At 39.3% G+C, this 19962-nt stretch overlaps 1 long non-coding RNA gene across 1 annotated transcript in view; it reads right to left on the minus strand.

Moving 5' to 3' along the window:
• The window catches only part of LOC142060433 (uncharacterized), a 170441-nt gene that overhangs the window by 34483 nt on the left and 115996 nt on the right, over nt 1-19962 (minus strand). The window contains exon 3 of the long non-coding RNA XR_012661729.1: nt 16878-17062. This is a non-coding gene — a long non-coding RNA (uncharacterized LOC142060433). The remainder of the gene's footprint in view (nt 1-16877; nt 17063-19962) is intronic.

The raw sequence follows: 19962 nt of genomic DNA on the forward strand, positions 1-19962 counted from the left end.
CTTTACAGTATGACTGCTTGTGAAAGCTTTAAGATATTTCACTTATGTCTGCAGGATGTTATGTTACAAAAACTGGTTTTCATGGCTTGTCACCGCTCCCCATTAGCTTCTTGATTAATCCTAAAATCCCACTTCTACATCCCTTTCTACTTTAACTAGCTGTCTCTGCATTTTCTCCTATTGGTTCCTGTTATGTCCCTTCTCCTAGAGTTTGATCCACCTCTTAGTAAAAGAAATAGCAAGGTTTCCACGGATGGTAATGGGAGCTTGGCAGAATCATTCCCTCCCTTTTGCTTACTCCCCAAAGAAGCCATTTAGCTAAGGGCGTGCAACAAATCCATTGCACAGTTCCAGTTAGAAGCCAGCAATCTTTAGTCTTACCCAGATGCCTGAATTTCCTCCCATTTTTCAGTTTCCAATGAGTATTTCTTCCCTTTCATTTCCTCCAAGTTCCTTTCAATTCCTGCTCCTCTTTTCACTCCTTTTATTCTCTTTAGTCCCTATTTCCATTCCTTCCATTTCCTAACTCAGGTCCTCTTCCCAGGATCTCTTAGTTCCTGACTTCCTGCACCTTTTCCCCCTGTGCCACTGGTCCTTGCCTCCTTCCAATTCTTAGTACTGCTGAGCCATTCATCTCATTTCCATTAATCACACAAGACTTGTGCTAATTATTGTTCAGCCAGGAAGATCTGAAATAGCATCAGAAATGAAAGAGAGAAAGAAAGAGAGGAAGGGAGAAAAGATTTCCTTTTTTTTTTTCCACCATCATATTTACAGCCAGTGACTTTTCTTAATGAGCTTATGAAAGGAAGGCAAGTGATGTTAGTGCAGGAAAGCCTGAGTGCAGTGTGTAGTTAGAGGCTAGAGTTCATGAGCTGTCCAGAGCATGTTTTATCAGGTCACTGAGTCAGATGCACTATAGGGCAATTTCTCTTTCTCAGCATTAACCCTCAAATCCGAGCCTCTGCTGGAAAGGCCTCCCCCTTCACAAACACTCCAGGATAAGATGATAAGAAGATTACAAGTAAAGCTTCTCTTTAGCAATTCCACATCTCCTGTCAGACACAGCAAGTTAAATTACAGTGCAGGCTGCAAATGCATTGATCATCCACTCAGCTCCTACAACCCAGGGGTGAAAAGATCCATGCCGAGGATAAGTGAAGTAATCTCAGGAAAGTTTATTTTAGCTGGGAGGGGTTAAACAAGTTCAATGAGGCAAGACTTCAGAAGGGCGCTGGAGCCAAGTTCAGCAATGTCTTGTTTGTGCAGGTACAGGCTGCAGGTTATACATGCCGCAGCTCTTCAGGTCTCCTCCGGCGCACTCGTACCGTGCCGTGTGAGCTGCAATACCTCACTGATGGTGATGGGGAAGTGCTCCAGTCATTCCAGTGAAAGCCTCCACACATTTGCCATAACCAGAGATCCATCGATACAGTAACTACATCTTTATTGCCGCAACTTTATTCTGCTGAACCAGAGGAAGACTTTTTATATTCACAAGAGCTCCCCTTTTTGAATAGGTGGCAATAGCATTCGTTTTACCTATAAAATCTATACTGTGTTTTATGACAGAAGAAATAAACCTCCCTAAGCAGTTTTGACAGAGAAGGCAGGATTGTCCATTTTAAAGATAAAAAAAAAAAGATTATAAATCATTAGGAGTGCTTATGAATTCTATTCATGACTGCCTTCTTTATTAAAAAGACCCATTGTAAAATGGAAAGTTCAGAAGGCTTGGTGGTGAGTGAAAATGAATTATAATGACATCACTGGGTCATGAACTAGGCCCGCTGGCTACTTTCCAGAATAAAATTGACTGGAGAGATCAGATGAGCCCATTTGTACTGAGAGACATCTGGGTGGCAGCCAGAGAATCTGGGTTCAAGCTCCCTATTTACAGAACACGCTTCCCTTTCCCCTTTCATTACCAGGAGTAATCTGGATTTCCCAGGCATGATGTGTGGGATAGTGATGTCACTCAATTCAGATTCTAGGAGGATTTTCCCCAGAAAAGTTCTTCATACTCCTCGCTCGGTGAAGGACCTTATGAAGAACATGAACATGTCAACATCCAGCTGACACACACAGTACTTTCTCACTGCGCTGTTGATGGGAAGCATTTTACTTTCAAATAAGCATAATCTGTCAGACTTTTCTGTTGCCTTTTCCTCCTCATCTCTTTCCCAGATAATAAACAGCATCTGAAACCCAAGAGAAACTCATTTCTGCTAAGAGGTCATTTGTATGCCTTTAAGGGCTTTTGATGAAAAAATGAGGGGGTAGCATTTTTCCCTTCTTTTTGCCTTAACTTTTTCAGTTCTCTTTCTAAATGCAAAATGATGTCTCTTTCAAAGCTTTCCAGTGTCATATTCATCTTCCCTCTTCTACAATTTATACTTTTTTGATATTCCTTGAGATTTCAAGGAAGCTTTTACCTAATACTGTAATACCTATTATCTGAAATATTTAGGTGCACATACACTTGCCAAAGAGCAATAATGCAGATCAGTTGGATGTCAGTAGTCCAATAAGATGGAATAGTATATTTTCCAGGGAAGAAAAGATGTCTAACCATCTGACCTTAGCACTGGCACCATCTCAATATTAATATATTTTATGCATGCATGTGATAACATTTTACCTTCCTTATGGTCCTGCAGGGAAGTTTCTCTTCTCCCTACTGAGGATTATTACCTATTCAGAGGCGGTTATGATTATAGATACTTACTAAGACAAGAATAATTGACCATAAAAAACCTTTTATATTCCCACAATTATTTTTGCATTGACTAAAAGTGTCAAGAAAATCTAATTTTATTAACAGGTCCCTAATTTTGCTTTCATTTAACTTATAACTAGGTTTTCTTTCCCACTCAAAGTGTGTTTTCACTTTGAGGTGTTTGGCAATGATATAAAAGAACAATTAGTCATAAGATTCCTACTGGGAGCACATGGATCGAGTATCAAAGTAGATATGATATTTCTGCAGGAGAGGGAGCAGGCTTGAGGAAGCTAGTGAGACTGTGTGTACATGGAGGAGTGTCAGAAGATATCTCTATGAAGGTTCCAGCAGTCATAAACAAGTCCACATAAAACCAATAGCCTGACAGAAGCTGAGATGGTGCCAGAAAAATGTTTCATGAAAATTTTGGAAATAGGATCTGAAAATCCAGTCGTCCTCACAAATGTGACATTTAGGCCGTTCTTGAGTAAAAATTGAGCGCTAGACCCCATGAGGTTACCTGGGAACACTTATTAACAGAAACAACATAAACAGGGACTATCTGTGAGATATGAGTAGTTAATAATATAAACAAGAGTGTGACAGCAGAGTGACAGATTCTCAAACACAAGCCTGCTAACTGTAGGTGAATTAGCAGTTTTCTCCTAGCTGGTCTTTACTTCAAAAAAAGCAAAACCAAAACCCATACCAAAACAAAACATGCTATCCTTGCGTTCAGCAGGAGATAGTAAAACTGAAACCCAGGCTCACTGCATCCTATCCTGGCTCGAGGGAATGTGCTTGCAATTCAATCAAAGGAAAAGAAGACTGGAGAGGCCTTGATGCTGCAGTTATTATTACAACCACTTTAACCTTCATGTCATCATGAATGTTTTCTCAAATCCAGATATTCAAGGACGGGCTTTATAAGGGCACTCAAAATTCTCCGAAAAAGTGTAGTTCACGTAGGTGCTTTTGAAAATCCGGTCCAAATACATTTACAGGACTCTTTCTGAAAAAACCTTCTCTATTGCACGGGTTTGACTGGCCCAAACCCCTCAAAAACTCAGCAACATCCAGATCCAAATTGCATCTGGATAAATAGTAGGCCTGACTTCCATAAAGCACTGTGGAGGCTCTGAAAGCGATCTGTTTAAATATTTCCACACTAATGGCAGGACAGAAGTGGGTGATATGGCTTCGGTAGAAAGCAAGTGTGGCCTTCTCCTGATCCAGGCCTGAGGTTTGTTCCAGGTACAGCTCTCCATCTGACGCCTACTGGGTTCACTAAAGAAGCTATTCCACATTTTATTGCTCTTTTCACCTGAATAAAGGATTTCAGGACTTGGCCTGATGTTAACAACACAGCTAACTGGAAACTTTTCAGTAAAATATGCTATTTCAAAACCTAAATTATTTGTGGAAATAGTTCAGCTTCAACACACGCTTTATTTACAGGACTTCTAAGAGGAGTGTAGTAATTGTCCCTGCCTTGGAATTTGGTTCACTTTCTGCCTCAGCTCCGGGTTTTTTGTGTCATCTGGGCCAAACTCCTTTACCATCTCTCCGCTTTTTCTGCTCCTTCCTTCAAAATTTACTGTCCTCAAAGACAGAGCATACACATTTCTTAAACTTCGGATATTTTATGAGTCATTGCAGAAAGCACTTGTAAGATCACAATGTTCCATGGTCCAGCACATGGCTGAAAACTGACACCCAGCTGCTGTGCTTGTTTGGTATGACAGGGGACATACCCTCTGGAGGATACCCTTGACTCTTCTTGAGGCTAATCTTGAAGATTTGCCAACAGTCTGGAAAACCAAGTAAGTCTTGAAGTTACCCTTGGATAGGTCCTTGAGGTAAAGAACAGGTGTACCCTGGGCCTCTGCAAAACAGAGATAAATATCCCTTCTCTTATTTCCAAGAAATGTTGTTCTCAGCTAAGAAAATGCAGCTGCCAAAGTTGCCACAAAAAGGAACGGCTGCCTTCTACCATGTAGGGACATAGTGGGGGTGATTCTTGAGAGCTGCTGTCCTACAGGATTTTATTTTCCTAAAAGATTTGTAAAGCTAACTTGAAATATTTTCTTCATCAAAAGGATAAAACAATGTGGCAAAAGAATTCCTTCCTATTATATTATATCCATGAATGAAAGTTTAATTGTTTAGTTTAAAACTGTTTAAGGAAACCTGCACATGAATAGGAAGCTAGGCTTTTAAGAAAGGGAGTCATAAATATAAACAAAAACGTGATGCCAAACAGCAATTAGTGCTTTGTTCCTTTTTTGAATGACAGCATGCCTTAAACTCATTCATTTCCAGTTGTGACTTGCTGTAATGTGTAAAAGTACTACTGTAAATCCACTAAATAAGCTTTGTTTTTTTTTTTTCTTGAAGTTCTTTGGCTTTTGCCGACTTTCTGTGCAATGTTTTCCCCTTATTGTGCAAGACACAAAGGTCTCCCCCTCTTTTCTTAACTTTGTTTGGAACAGCAATTATTCATAACTGACTTACCTGGAAATGTTTCACAGATACAGACAGAGATTGTGCTCACCAGTGGGAGTGCTAACAAACTGACTGCCGGTATTTTAAATGCTGTGGCATGTAGAGTCAGTACAGATCTAGATGGTTCTAATTGCTTGCAGTTGTTGAGTGACTGTCAAAACCATTTATTCTTACCGCTGATGGTAAATTTTCAGGGAAACGTCACTGTAGACAAGAAGGTAGATTTTTCAAAGGCACAAATGGTAGTCAGGCATCTCACTGCCATTTTCTCCTTTGAAAACCCTGCCCAACTCCTTAGACAAGTTGCCTGGCAAACAGATGTGTAAGGATAGATTGGACATTTAGGTATCAACACCATCTTTGAACTTCTTGGATGAGGAGCCTGCCAACATTTTTTTTGGCCTTTCCTCTAACACTTAATGTCTTCTAAGATGAAACACTAGCAAGTTCTTTAAGCTCATGTTATTTTAAATACAGGCCAAGACCTTTAACGAATTTGCTTAGTGGTGGCAGAGGAGGAAGAAAGATTTGGTCCTAAGTGTTGTTCAATAGCATGTCTTGGTTTTCTCTGGATGGTAGCCAGGCCTGATATTTAAGAGGTGTTTCGCTGACGGACTATCCTACCTCAGTGACAATAACAGAGTAGCACAGTCCCCAGCAGCCTATCCATCTAGCTAAATCTAAGAATAGATTCATAAAATCAGAGAAAATTCACAGAGGAGCCTGCAAGAATTTAACTCACCATTATCAAAAGAGAAAGGAATATAATCCTCCTCTAGAGCACTGGTTCTCACACTTTGGGGGCAAACAGAGCATTGTCAGCACTCCAAATTCATCATGAACCACCAAGCATAGTTAATCAAATTTTTAATTGAAAAAAACACCAAAAAGATAATAGAACTTTGACCACAAAGATAATAGGACTTTGAAGACCACCTGTTGTAATCTCACAGACCACTGATTGCCCTCAGACTAGAATCTGAAATCTGGTTTTTATGGAGTTTCTTAAACCATCTGCACAGCTCTGTAAATAAAAAATGTTAAGAATTAGTGAAATGCCGGCTAAAAATTCTTTGTTTAACCTATAGTGTTTTGGATGCCTCTGATTTAAAAGTGTGTATGCAGCAAGGGAAAGTTTTTCCTGTATCTGTTCTCAGCAGAAGCACAGATTTGGCATTGGGAGCTTGTAGCGATATCTAAAAGGAAAAGAAAACAAAGAAACAGAGAAACTACCAAAGCAGTTGTGAACTAATGCTACAGTACTAGAGATGTGACATGGAGATCAGCCTATCAGGAAATTGATTGAGATAGGAGAATTAAATTCATTTATGATATTATTTCATTCACTATATATTTTGCATTTTGAAGGTAAAGAAACTAAAGTCTTACAAACAAAAAGCTGACTGCTGTATATTACTCTGAATTTTCTTCAGATTGAAATACCACATTTTTTTCTAGAACATAAACATTTAAATGTTTCATGTTCATTTCATAATATATGATAAAAGTTTTGCTAATCGCTATTGAGCTTTTTGAGGTCACAAAGAAAATCTCCCCATTTTACTTCAAATTAAAATGACCACCCATGAAGTAAAAAGCAAGTTTAAAAAAATGCCCAAAACAAAACCACAGAAAACTTGATGGGAAAAGAGTCAGTCTTAGATCTAGGAAGATGGCTAGAATCTAGAAGCAACTTTAAAGGACCAACAGTGCTCAAGAACCGTTTTATCTTGCTTTTTCATCACGTGCCTTTGGTGCCTTTGACAATGATGTAGGGTTGAGGCTCTAAAGAACATCCTGAGAACATGACATAGTTAGCGAGCAGGACTTAACACACCTTCTGTCCACATCTGAAGACCCTGATGTGGAGCCTACTGATAGAAACCTATTAAGTGAATTGAGTGACTATAATGAACATCGGCCTAGGTCTACAGTACCAAAGACCCAAGCTTCTACAGGCTCCAGTTCAGCAAAAATCCCAGCGTTGTCAATGGGTGGGCTCCACAGCAACTTCCAAGTCCTGAAAATGCATAAATAAATAAATAAATAGATTAATTTTCAAGTCCCTAAGTACATGAAAGTACAGAAAGCTTTCCAGCGGGACTTTTAAAATTTGCTTTAACTGGAACTCAAAGTACTGGACTTTGGAAGATGTCTTAATTTTCATGAACTCTAAGCTTTCTAACATGGTATAGAATTTCAGCATTAAGACAAAAAATGAGGAAAGCTTAACCTACAGTTACTCATCTAATAAAGTTCAGAGTCTTATTCTTAAGCAGCTGAGATAGATAGCCAAATTTTATCTGGAATAAGCATCTGAACTTCTGGGACGACCTCCAAACCTTTTATGATATGTCTAAAATACACCCTTTTTTAACAGTCCATATGCTCTTTGCCAGTCTACCTCCAAACACAGGCACTATACAGCCAACTCTTAATATATATTAAATCCCTTGGTAGACACTTATTCAGAAATAAAGTGCCCTTGATCTACTGTGGCTTTATCCTCCCAGTTTAGTCTCTCCAATTTGAGAGTTCACCAGTGCTTATATAAAGATTTCGTAAGTGTAACAGAGTAATAACTTATGTTCTGATTTCTGCAATTTTTCTCAATTTACCTTAACTCTCCTAAGTGTCCCCATAAAGAAAAACCTCTGGGGAGAGAAAGGGACTCACAGTACCCTAAACTGTAGGAGCAGGGCTGCAAGGAACCTTTTGCCTCTGTCTCTGCCCTCTTAATGTTTTATGCTGCCCCATTGCCTTTCATGTAATTAATCTGACAAGTTTTTGAACAGCTGTCTAACTTTTTCCCTGAGCCTCAGGTAGAAAATTTTTATCTTCACTAAGAACAGCATGGAAATCTTTTCCAAGTCAGTTAACAGTTTGTCTCACTGTGGGTTTTCAAAGTCTGAGTACAGATTTACAGCCTGTTTTATGTATATTTTTTTAGTCCCAAGGTCCCTTCTCTTCACAGATACATACACAATGTGTCATGTAGAAAATATAAATTGTTGATTGTACAGGCACTTTCCTCTTTTTTAAACCTTTCCAAAGGTCTTTTTGTTAAATACACCCAGACACCGTTTGACAGATGAGGGGCTAATTGCTCTGTGAATTACCTCTATCGATTCCTGTTTCATGTTGAGCCAAACAAACAAAAGATATTAATGCTTCGAAAAAAATGAATAATGACCTTTCTCTGCAAACACAGCTTGCGGCCTCTGATTATTGGTGATTCCAAAGAGCAGCGGTCAATCGCAATAGCTGTAACGCTATGATCACTATAATAAGCTTGCCTGACCTTCTCTGCCATGTTAAGTGGTTTAAATTTATTTGCCCAACAACAGTGGAGCTTTCATTTAAAGTCACAGAACATTCAATTCTATCTAAAGATCCAGGCTATTTTTTTATTTATTATTTATTTTACCTGTTTTTTAAAAAAAATAAATGCCCCACTTGGAAGTGATAATAGTAATGGATACAAGGCACAGCTAAGGAGTTATTTTAACCTGCATAATCAGAGTCCTTGTTATGGCTCTAACAGTGTGGATTTTTCTTGAGCATTTTGCCTTCCCACTGCTCCACTCATCTTAGAAGTGTAATCTATTTTGCACTCTCCCTTCAACAGAGTTGCAGCTGGGCACTATCTTTGCAGTTATCCCAGCTGGACTAAAAGAAAATCATTATCATTGAATGCAAATGCAGTCCTAAAATCCAGTCCCTGTAAGCAAGATTTCCCAAGAAGTGGTTGATAGCAGAATTTGGCTACGAGCAAAACTCCTCCAAGTCCTACATCAATGTTCTCTCTTTTCCCTCTTCCTAACCGGGGTTAGTGTGAGAAAAAAACAGTAGAAATCAAGGTGAGGCAAACCACAGAAGATGAAGTGCTTATCTTTTTGCTGGAAGCTGTCTGCAAATTTGCTGGAATATTCTTTATCTTGAGACTTCCACCCCCCTCCTTGGTTTCCTATGGACAAGAAATGCGTGCAAGACAATCCTTCGTCTTGATGTCTGCAATAATATGACAGCATATCCATAAAATGGGAATAATAATCCTTAGTCCCCTTTTCAAAGTGCTTTTCTAACTGTTGGATACAGCAACCTCAGTAAAGTCCTTGGGAATTCAACATTCATTTTGATCACTGTTATAAGCCACTGTAGTCTGGTATCAAATGAAGGCTGAAATACAGCAACAGGAAAATATGGTCTAAATTTGTTAGAGACAAAAATACCAGATCAGAAATGATTCCTGGGGGAAACCAAAGCCAGCAGAAAGCTATTCACTTCTTTCAGCCTCATTTTTAAAATTCTATTTACCTTCCTCTCTGCAAGGAAGCAAAACCACTATTGCTTGGGAAATTCCCTCTCCTTCCACACATACCAAGTATCACCTTGGGGCCAGGGCTCAGCACAACTCCACCACTTGCCCACAAGATCTCCCTCTCTCTCCTGGTTCCCATCCCTGGGTGATCAGCATGCCCGGAGCTTGCTTGGCTGATGACCTCTGAGCATGTGGATTCAGCCAGCACGCACTCTGTGAGCCCCACTTCCAGCCTGACTGTTAATTCCTCTCTCTACGTCCCCAAAATAAGAGGGAGTCTGAGGAGAAGCAACAAGCAGTCACCGAGGTGACTCTGCTATGAGTACAAGGTAGGATTAAGAGGGGAAAGGAAGCTCAGATGTGTTGGTGGGCTGGTGGCATCCTCAAAGGCAGATTTAAGTAGTGATGTGGACGTGCTTAGCTTGAGGAAAACTTGGAAGTGCAATAAAGCTGAGTCAAGTGCAGGAGGGTAGTACCTGCCAAAAGAAGTAGTGAATCAGGTAGTCAAACCATAGAAAAGAATACAGGAAGGAGAAATGCGGGGAAAGTACCCTAAAGTTTTCTCTGTGGATGTACTGGCATGGAGCATGGCTGTAGAGGATGTTTGTGTCTGTGAAAGAAACTTCTTCCCTAAATGAATTTATTATCAAAATGCCCCTGAGGCTGGAATTTAATTTCAAATAGAGCTTAAGTAATCAGACATCTATGTCTTGGAGCTGTGAAAGTCTGAGGCCTGTTGCGCTGTGAGAGACAGCTATATCTTTAACATCAAAAATTAAAGTTCTGAGAAAAGTGTGTTTCAGGCTTAAAAAAATTCTGATGCATTTATGTATCCATGTCAGAGTCACACCCAAGGAAGGAACAGTCCTTTTAAACCTTTCTGTGGCAAATAGCCGTGAATCATGAGAATGGTGTAAAGGATGACTTTTCAGTGGCCAGTCCAAAGAAGCAGCTGTCCTTTCTCCCCACCCAAGCAGCCACATCCTCACTGTAGTTACTGTCCAGCTTGGCCATCATGGAGAAGGGCAGTTCTTTACTTGGATGTTGTAGTACAGTGTAAAGCACCACTCTGCATCAGAAGTTCACAGTAAAGTTCAAAGTCCAACAAGAAACACTTTTTATAGGATGGGAAACTGAGGGACAGAGATGGAGGAAGGCACACAAATAAGAACGAAAAGGAAGAAAATTGTCTATCTGATCCACAAAGTTTCACTTTCAGGATTCAAAAGAATGATTATGATAAGGAACTTTCACAAATTTCTCTTGCTACATCTTTTTGCACGTTCTAAACCCAATATATCAAACAAACAGGTAAGTATTCACAAACCTTGAAATAAAGAGGCATCTGGCTAAGTACTGAACAGGTGTTGAAAATATGTTCACACAGTTGTCAGGGTTTTTCGATATACCGATATTCTAGAGACACTGGGTGTTTTTTGTTTGTTTGTCGTTGTTGCTTTTTTTAATGAAGACACCTTCAGCATTTTTGTCTGGACTGTTGAGTGCAGAGAAGGTGGGGAAGGAGAGAAGTGGTGTGAAGAGGTATATTTTAAAATGCAGTCTTCCTACAGGACAAGGCCAACTTGATTAAGGATTAAAACTGTGTTCATCTGTTTTCTACTAAAAGTTTTTCTCATTTGCATAAGGGGTTGGTGTTCAGACCAGCCTGTTACTCCTGGTGCTGCATCTTCTTACAGCCATTATTTTTTTCTCAAAAATGACCAGGAGGCCAAGAAGCACAGGGGTGGGGATGCTCCTGCTTCCAAGAAGCTTCTCCAGAGCTCCCAAGTCACTTTTACCCATTTCCATGCATTTGCTCCAGTCCCTTACAAGTTCCTTTCCAGTGAGTTTTTCTCAGGAGTGAACTGGACTTTGAAAACATAGAATAAAAATTAAAATCTCTGATAAACATTTTGACTAGCTAGATGTCCTGCAAAGTGTATTTCTCCCCTAAAAAGTAAATATTTTGCAAGCTTTCCTCAGCCTACCAGCTCCTTTGATTTCAAATAACATCACTGTGTTTGGGTAGAGTACAATATTCCTTGGCCTGGAGACTGGTTTCTTAGCGGTAGGCTCCACCGGTGTAGCAGGCATTAGGACTGGTTTCTTACAACAGTAGCTCTTCTGAAATGCCATTTCACACCAGCTGGGGATCTGCTCCTTAAGAACAAAGGAAACAAATTACAGTGAGTCCCTAAAGACAGATAGCTGGCATTTCCTCCCACTTGTGCCTCCACCAAGTCAAAAATAGCCTTTGTTCAGGGGACATCATACACAGATGAGGATTCAAACCGTTCTCAAATTGAGGATGCTGATCCCTGTTTCTCTGAGAACACTGATATGCCACATTTCTTGCTCAAACAGGCCGGATGCAATAATTGATGGGTCTCCAAGTACTTTGGATTTTATAGGACACGTCCCAGTGGAACATCTGCAGTTGTTAGCTCAAGGGATGAAAAGCTTGTGAAGTTGTATTCCCACAGCCAGATGGGATATAGGACTTTCTCCCTCAGCTGAGAACCTTGCATTTCAAATCCTGTCTAGGTAAATTACCTTTCCAGGGCTGGGTATTTCCTTTTTGGATATTCCTTGGAAGTAACCTTCAGGGAATTGACTAACTTCTTAATGGCTTGGTCAGACAAGAAGGAAGGAAACTTGCACTGGTCCAGTGGGAGGCACCACTTCAGGCAGTCAGCATCCTGCAATTCTTCCAAGTCGGTGAATCATAGCAGTTTAACTCTCTTTCAAGGGCAAACTTCTTCCTTTCAGATAGGGCCAAGGTAGCAAAGGCAAGGCCCAAAATAGTTCCAGCCAACATTTGGCTTTGAAAACAATTTCAAAGAGTCACTGCTGACTGCTAGGAAGGCGTCTAGCCTTGATCTAGAAGAACTGGACAAAGAATATCTCTTTGAGTCTAAAGTCTGGAAAACAAGGACCTGTTCAAAAACCAAAAATCATTCATGAGATTTACTTAATTTCTCCATGTAGCATTCCAAGGGAATGCACAGGCAACATGAGTTGCCTTTCCTTGTGATTACTGGGGATTAGAAATAGTCTGATACCTGCTTAATTTCCTGGTATTATATTATATTGGACATAAAAGCAGCTACAGACCTCTCTGTGAAGTTCATGGTAGCACCTTCACTCTCTGCTATAAACAGGACCACGGCTCCAGGGGCTGTTTTGTGGTTTTCTTTACAAAACATTGCTTCACCTCCTCGATAAGTTGGGTTTACATTTGCATTTGCTGTAGGTTCTATTTCCAGTTCAGGGCTTTTTTTTTTTCCAGGTTAACTATAGTCTTCAGGTTTTTTGTGAACCTAATGTCTAGTGGTTAGACATTCACAGTAAGTTAGGGCATTGTATCCATCAGGACCAGAGTCATGTGTAAGTGAAGAAAATAGCTGAGTAAGTGCTTCAGTGCTTCTTCAAGCTCCTCAAAGAGTATTGGAATATGATAGTGGGTCAAACAGATTTCTACAGATAATAACTTATATCTAATGGAGGAAACTTAAAAAAAAAATGTCAGGTGGCAGGAGCTTAGAGTTGCAATTCAGATGCCAGAACTAGAAAAAGGTTTCCATTTAGTTTGACCTCCTTATAAGAGGGTACTTTTGAGTCCAACTCTAGTGTCTCTTGGTATGGTGATGACAAGTGGGAGCCAAGGAAACAAATGGGAAGAGTCTTGTGCACAGTCCTCAGACAGACTTTTTGGTTTTTATCAGAATCATATCAACATTTCATCTAAGATGGAATCCAGATTCATCTCTTCTTGACTAGTTACATCCTCTGGTAAAGTTCTGTAAAAGGTTTTTCTTCCTTCCCTAGACTCCAGTAATAGTGATATTTGATTAATTGATTCAAGAGAAAAAAGCTGGGTTGTATTCCTGGCAGAAGTCACTGTGAACCAAAAGCTTTTTATACAAAATGATGTTTGAAAATGAATTATGGGAGAAGATCAGGAAAGAATGCTCTCTTTCTTTAAAAAAAAAAAAAAATTGGGTTAAAATTCAGCTGTTTAAGCCAATTTCCTTGAAGATGTTATAGGTAATATCAGTTAATAAAATCAAAAGGTTTTTAAGAGTCAAATATAGTTCCCTACATTTATGTGGTTTGTATAACCTTTTGCGACTTAGCCCACCTCAGCAGTAAAAACAGAGAGGTTTTGCTACACAACCGAACTGTCCAGTATTCAAACGCTGCTCCACTGTTTCACAGGGTGCAACAGTGAAAGGCAAGCTATGCGTCAAAAGAAAATACAGAAATGGCTGACATCGGAAACGTTTTTCTATATCAATGTGCGTATGAAATGGAAATATCTATTCAAGATAAATGGCTATCTTTCATACATTATTTCATTATTTTGTATTTCATACAAAATTTATTCTACAGGAGCAGAAAGAGATTTTTTCATTCTTTTAAAATAATTGTTTAAAAAATATTCCAGTCCAAATTATGAACGTCAAGCCTACAAAATGTTATTTTTAAACATCAAGCTGTTTTCTTTTACTTAGAGAGAAGCCAAGGAATAAATTGCTAAATATAGTTTATATGTTGGAAACAGTGACACAACCTTCATTCTCTTGGTGCTGTAAAATATGTAACTTTAAATATAAATTTTACAGAACAGTATTTTTCTCAACAGAGATTTCATTTCACTGAGTGAATCACATTAATAACACTTAGCTTATATAGTGCTTTTCATCTGTGGATCTCCCAGCACTTTACAAAACGTAAATTCATTACCAATATTTTACAGAGATGCAATAAAGGGATTTGCTGAAGGTTACACAGTGAGTTAGTAACACAGCTGCTGAAGGAGTGAAGTCCCAAAATCTTGTTCTTTGCCTATTAGAAGACAATAACCTGTACATTAATTGTTTTTTTGCTGTTCTTTCAGCATGAGTCACTGGAAAAACACCCTGAGAATTTATTACGGTGAAGGAAACCAAGTCAGGTATCATGCGACATTTTGTGATTCAGCCACTTAACACTTGTTTGCCATGTTTACCCTTGTAATGTTTACACGGACAACTGAGAAAGCCAGAAGCGGAACACCTGTACACAAACAGTCCCTGATGGGGGAACTTACACTTGAACAGGAACAGAGGAAAAATGAGAGATATGACACTGAGCATTTGACAAGTGTCCAACTGAGTTCAACACACCTCTTTTTTTTCCTGGGGTTTGTTTTTTTGGTTTTTTGTTTTGTTTTGTTTTGTTTTGTTTTGTTTTTAAATAAATGATAGAGGAATAGGCCAGAATGCTACATTCAGCTGTGGCTATGGCTTTGTGCGGGGATTGCTCCAGCATCAGTCTTAACATGGGTTTTCCTCCTACCTTTCTAATATGGGGGCTGTCCCATACTAAAGGGTAGGGAAAGAATGGGAGATGTTAGACATGAAGACGTGAAAGAAATTGATGAGTACTCTGTAGCCACTGTCAGCAACCCTTCCCCAAGCAGTAGTACCTGTATTTGTTACTCCCTGCTGGCTCTTTAGTGGGCTCAAGGAGATAGCCTGGGGGACTCACACCGCTTCCCAAAAGATAGTTATCTTCTTCATAAAAATTATCTGCAATTGATAGGAATTTTAATGGGGACAGCAAATGGCATCACGCCCAAGTTGTCTGTATTCTGCAAAGCAACACTGCCTCCAGAACCAGTGGCTTACTATTGATCATCAGAAACTGCACTGTTTTGTTGAGTATTTGAAAAAAACTTAAAAAGTGAATACAGCATAGTGGATAACAACAACTTCATTATATTGAGCTTAGGCTCTTTGGTAGAAAAAAAAAATAACCTATTCTTCAGGTAGTTTTCTAAAATCCTGACTTTAATTGTTAAAGGATGGGATTCTGGCCTCTCCAAACTCAAATGATGGAGATATAAATTTGGAGGAAGTATTTCATGTAGGAGAGTCATTCTGGATCTGTGTGGATGTAATTGGGAACAGAATCCGAAGAACCAGCGAGTCAGAGCACACTTGCATCAGTGCCCAGAAGTCTTGAAGAGAAAAAAAAAAGTTTTCTGATGTTTCATTTACAGTCTTGCTTTTAGCAGTACAATAAAATCCTAGATATCATAGCCTTGACAGATGTGGAGTGGTGTGTCTCTACATAAATAGAATTAATTAAATCATCGATTCACAGCAGCTGAAAATCCAGCCCTCTATTCTGCAGCACATGTCAATGTTATTACACAAACAATAAGATTTGCTTAACAAAAATATAACTCTGGTCTTTTCAGGTATCACTGATACTTGGTTGTTTCGAGTATTGGCTTTCTGACAGCGTTTGGAATGAAGCCATTTTTATTAATTTAGTTATTTTTGCTGATATAAAAGGTCGTCTATCATGTTAATGATGTATCGGTCTGTGGTACCACTGAACAATAATTACAGAATGTTCTTAATAGTAAATCATTTGTCACAATCACAGCTCACTACAACAACCTTTTGTTGAGCAATAGAATACATTAGGTGAATAGCAATACACCTTTATGCTTACCAATTAAAGGATCCCACACATACAGAATTTACATGAACTTTAGAGTGAAGTATCATGAATTATGAACTTCTGCTTACAAAATCTTGCTAGGTATAGAACTTGCTGTTAATTTTTAACTTGTCAAATCATTTATATGTATCTCTTCAAGTATAATTGGAGCTGCAGACAGATTTCCCAGTCTGTCAAATCAGAAGTGTTTGGAAAATTTCAGAGGATCGGGGACTTTGAAAATAGACACAAATAAATATTTAAAAGACCAGCTAATCTATTCAGAATGCAAATATGTCCTGTCACTCTATTACTCCATTTAGATAGTGGTAAGATTTCTTCTTGTTTTATCCATTTGGTAAAAACTGTAAAAAGATTTTAGTTTAGGAACGAGGTTTCCAAGCTCTAACGACAGGTAGTACACAAATTACTGGCTGGTCAGCTATGGAGAACAATTCGATCACACCCTGCTGGAACGTCGATTTTACTTCCAGCTGCTGAATGTCATTAACATATATTAATAAACCAGAGAAGAAACGTTTAATACTTTCTTATTCTCATGGAGTTGCCACATGAAGTTATGCCGTGAAGGTGATTCATTAATTAGTCCGCTTTAAAATGGACACTAAATATATTAAAGAATTCCAGGTTTCCCTCCACATGGTTTTAAGGGTCCAGGTTTTGTTCAGGTTCAGTAATCGTGTCCTTTTTATCCCATAATACCCTGCAGAAGGGAAAGGCCGAAGCTGTCACTAGTGTTATGCCTATTATGAGCCATTAAATCCTTGGCCACATGAGCCCAGTAATGCCTAGATTGGATAGATTAAACCAAACCTGAAAACAGATCTTTATCAGAGGTTCAGAGGTTTCATTCTCATGCTGCCTCTTGCAGCCGCTGGATGGAGTCAGGGTGGATTTGCCAGACCACCAGGAGATATCCTTTTTCCTTGCAAGGTCCTTAGATGTTTCAAATCAGGCTTGTCTACTGGATACTTCTCCACGCTGAACTGTTGAGCCTTCTGCCCCTCAGGAGAAATGAGATGGTAGCACACATGAAAATAAGAGAAAAAAAATAGATGAGCTGCCACAACAGCGCTGTACTCCACCCATATGCCTCAATTATCTCTCCCAGGCCTCCGCAACACCACACACCACATCAGGAGCAGCAGAGGGACTACCAATGAGTAATTAAACCTCTTATTGCTTTGCACGGCTGAGTAGTTTTCATAACAGCACTGCACAAAACTTGAGATTCGCAGATTTTTATATAAGCTCCTCAACAATTCTACTTGCCTCTCTCTCCTTTTTTAATTTCAACCGTTAGAATAAACTTTACTGTGAACTGCTGGGAATAAGAGGATTTGAGCAGGCAAATGCTAAGATGATTGTTCATTAAACCCAATGACTTTGAAACTGCCTCTGTGTCAATTAAAATAAAAACTGTCAAATGCTTTAAAAGAGCAGCTTTGTATAATAGGAACTCTGTTGAGTTTATTGGCAAAGAAAGAGAGCCGTTCCGGGGGGTTATGCGGAAGAAAATAATACGTTGTGCTTAGGAACGGTGTCCCAGCCTCTCCCGATTCACCTTCAGTAAAGAAAACTGTATGTAATGTATGTATCAACATATACAAACACGCGCGCTTGCTGGACAGATGGAGAAAGAAGGGGTTTGGCCTTTTATTTTTGTTTTTCCAGCTTATTTTTTTCCCAAGCTAACAATTAGGATTAATTGTCAACTTATAAACCACAGGGTTTTGTTTTGTTTTGTTTCTAACTGGATGCAGATTTAACACTTCGTATAACTTAAAAATGCCATTTTGTTACAGTAGCCAACCAATCCGACAGAGGATCTTCACGCCTGCGTGTCAAGTGTCAAACATAAAATAGCTGTAAAATGGGACAATAAAAAGCGTGTTACTGTAGGATTCTGACAGGCCCCGCGCTTGGCAATTAGGGAACATTCATAACAATTAACAAAATTGAAATCAGATTGAAGAAGTAAGTGTGGGTGGGTAGGATGGACGTGACGGAAGTGCCTTCCTTCTGCAAACGCCCTTCTTCTCTGTCTCATGGCAATACATGCATGTAGTGGCCGTTTCTGGACAAGGAGAAAACAAACACAAAGCAAAGTAACCAGGTCCCTTTGGAAGAAACGACGCTGGGTCCCCAAGAGAGTAGCGGGTGGGGGGGGGGAATCTTAAAAAAAAAATTAGAAAATTCAAATGTCTCTCCCCCCATCCCCACACACCACCCACCCCTCACCATGCTCTGTCCAGAAGAAAAATCCCTCAGCCGCAATGGTTGTTTTTATTAAATTCTCCTCAATAAAAAGCTCAGGCAGGATTTATTAGGTACTCAGGGCGGACGTTTAGTATTTCGCCAGTTATTAAGTGAAAATCAATAGAAAGCAAAGAAAATGGAAGTCACTGCACTGTTAGCACGCTGTTGTCGCCCAGATATTATGTCGGCTGTCTTGTAGATTCATGACAGACGAAAGCGGCCGGGAGAGAACTCTTTCTGCTTACATTGCAGGAGCCAAAGTGGGGTTATTCATTAGATCAGGCAGCTGGCCAGATGGATTTCCAGTTCAGTTTTACCATTTATCTTAAAAACGCCTGTATCGAGTGAGAAAGAACACTGATATTATGTGATATCGATGGCAGCTTTATGTATCTAAATCAGGATTTATTGTTATTTTGTTCTGAAGACCTTTTTTTCTCAAGAAATACCATTTCACTGGAAGAAAATAATAGCTAAAACCTTGTCAAAGATAACCTTTCATGTTGTTCGTGCACCGCTGGCTGTAAAACAAATAGAACCCAGGGTATAAATAGGTTTAACCACATCCTTACAAATCATTCCCTTTAGGATTTTCTTTCTCTCTTTATTTTTTTTTCTTTTTAATGGTACAAATGTGGGTTTTGGTCATTAGTTGTTTTTCTTGCCAGTAATTTAGCTATAAATAACGTCAGCATTTGTTTTAATTGCATTAAAAAGCACTAGAAGTTTTATGTCTCTGGAAGGCCAGAGCAGAAGAGTTTTTTTCAGTGGGTGGGTTTGGGGAGGAATTTTTCTAGAGTTTTTTGCCTTTTGCTTTTTTTAAAGCCTCCTTCTCTGTTACCAAACTTTTCACCCAGATCATCACAACAGAAGCAACAACAGCTGTTCTACCATAAAAAAATGTGTTTTTGAGAGACAGGACCAGATCTCTGAAAGAGATTAGCTCCTGCTCAGGCATCTAGAGGAAAAGTGTGGCTTTTCAAAAGTTTTCAATATTCAGCAAGTTCCATTTTCTCCAGATCACAGAGCCCTTTACAGGATTGATTTATTTTTGCCCTAATCAGGAACAGAGTGCTGCTTCTCCTGAACCTCATCTCCCTTGCAAATGTGTGATCAAAACGGCTGCAGTGTGAAATGCTCGTACCTTCTGAAAACACCAGGTGCTCGATTTGAACCCCATGTAAATAGACACTAGATTCAGCACCCTTTGACACTCCAGCTGTTGATAGCACCAGATCTGATGAACAGTGCAGACACACCATAACTCGGTGGTGGCAATCCCAGCATGTTTCACTGCATGTTTTGCTTGCCGGTCCACAAATAAAGCTCCACACTCAAAAACCTAATAGGAGTCAAAACCAGAATAAAATAAAACAGGTGCTGCCAATATTTAAGTTTTTTAAAATTAGTTGTGAGAGGTGGGATGGGTTTGGTGCCCTTTAAGGTAAGAACAATAAAGATGTGGTTTAGTGGGATGCTGTGATTACCCACTGACCAAATTTAAACAAGACCCAATGGGACACATGAAAAGCCTGATGCATCAGTCATCTCCATGGCTCTGGCCATATTTATGCACCAACACCTTTAATTAATTTCCCTCCTCTTAACTGTGCTGTTATTAAGCATCTTGACTCCTAAG

The sequence above is a fragment of the Phalacrocorax aristotelis genome, chromosome 7 (assembly GCF_949628215.1).
Source record: "Phalacrocorax aristotelis chromosome 7, bGulAri2.1, whole genome shotgun sequence".
Lineage (NCBI taxonomy): Eukaryota > Metazoa > Chordata > Aves > Suliformes > Phalacrocoracidae > Phalacrocorax > Phalacrocorax aristotelis.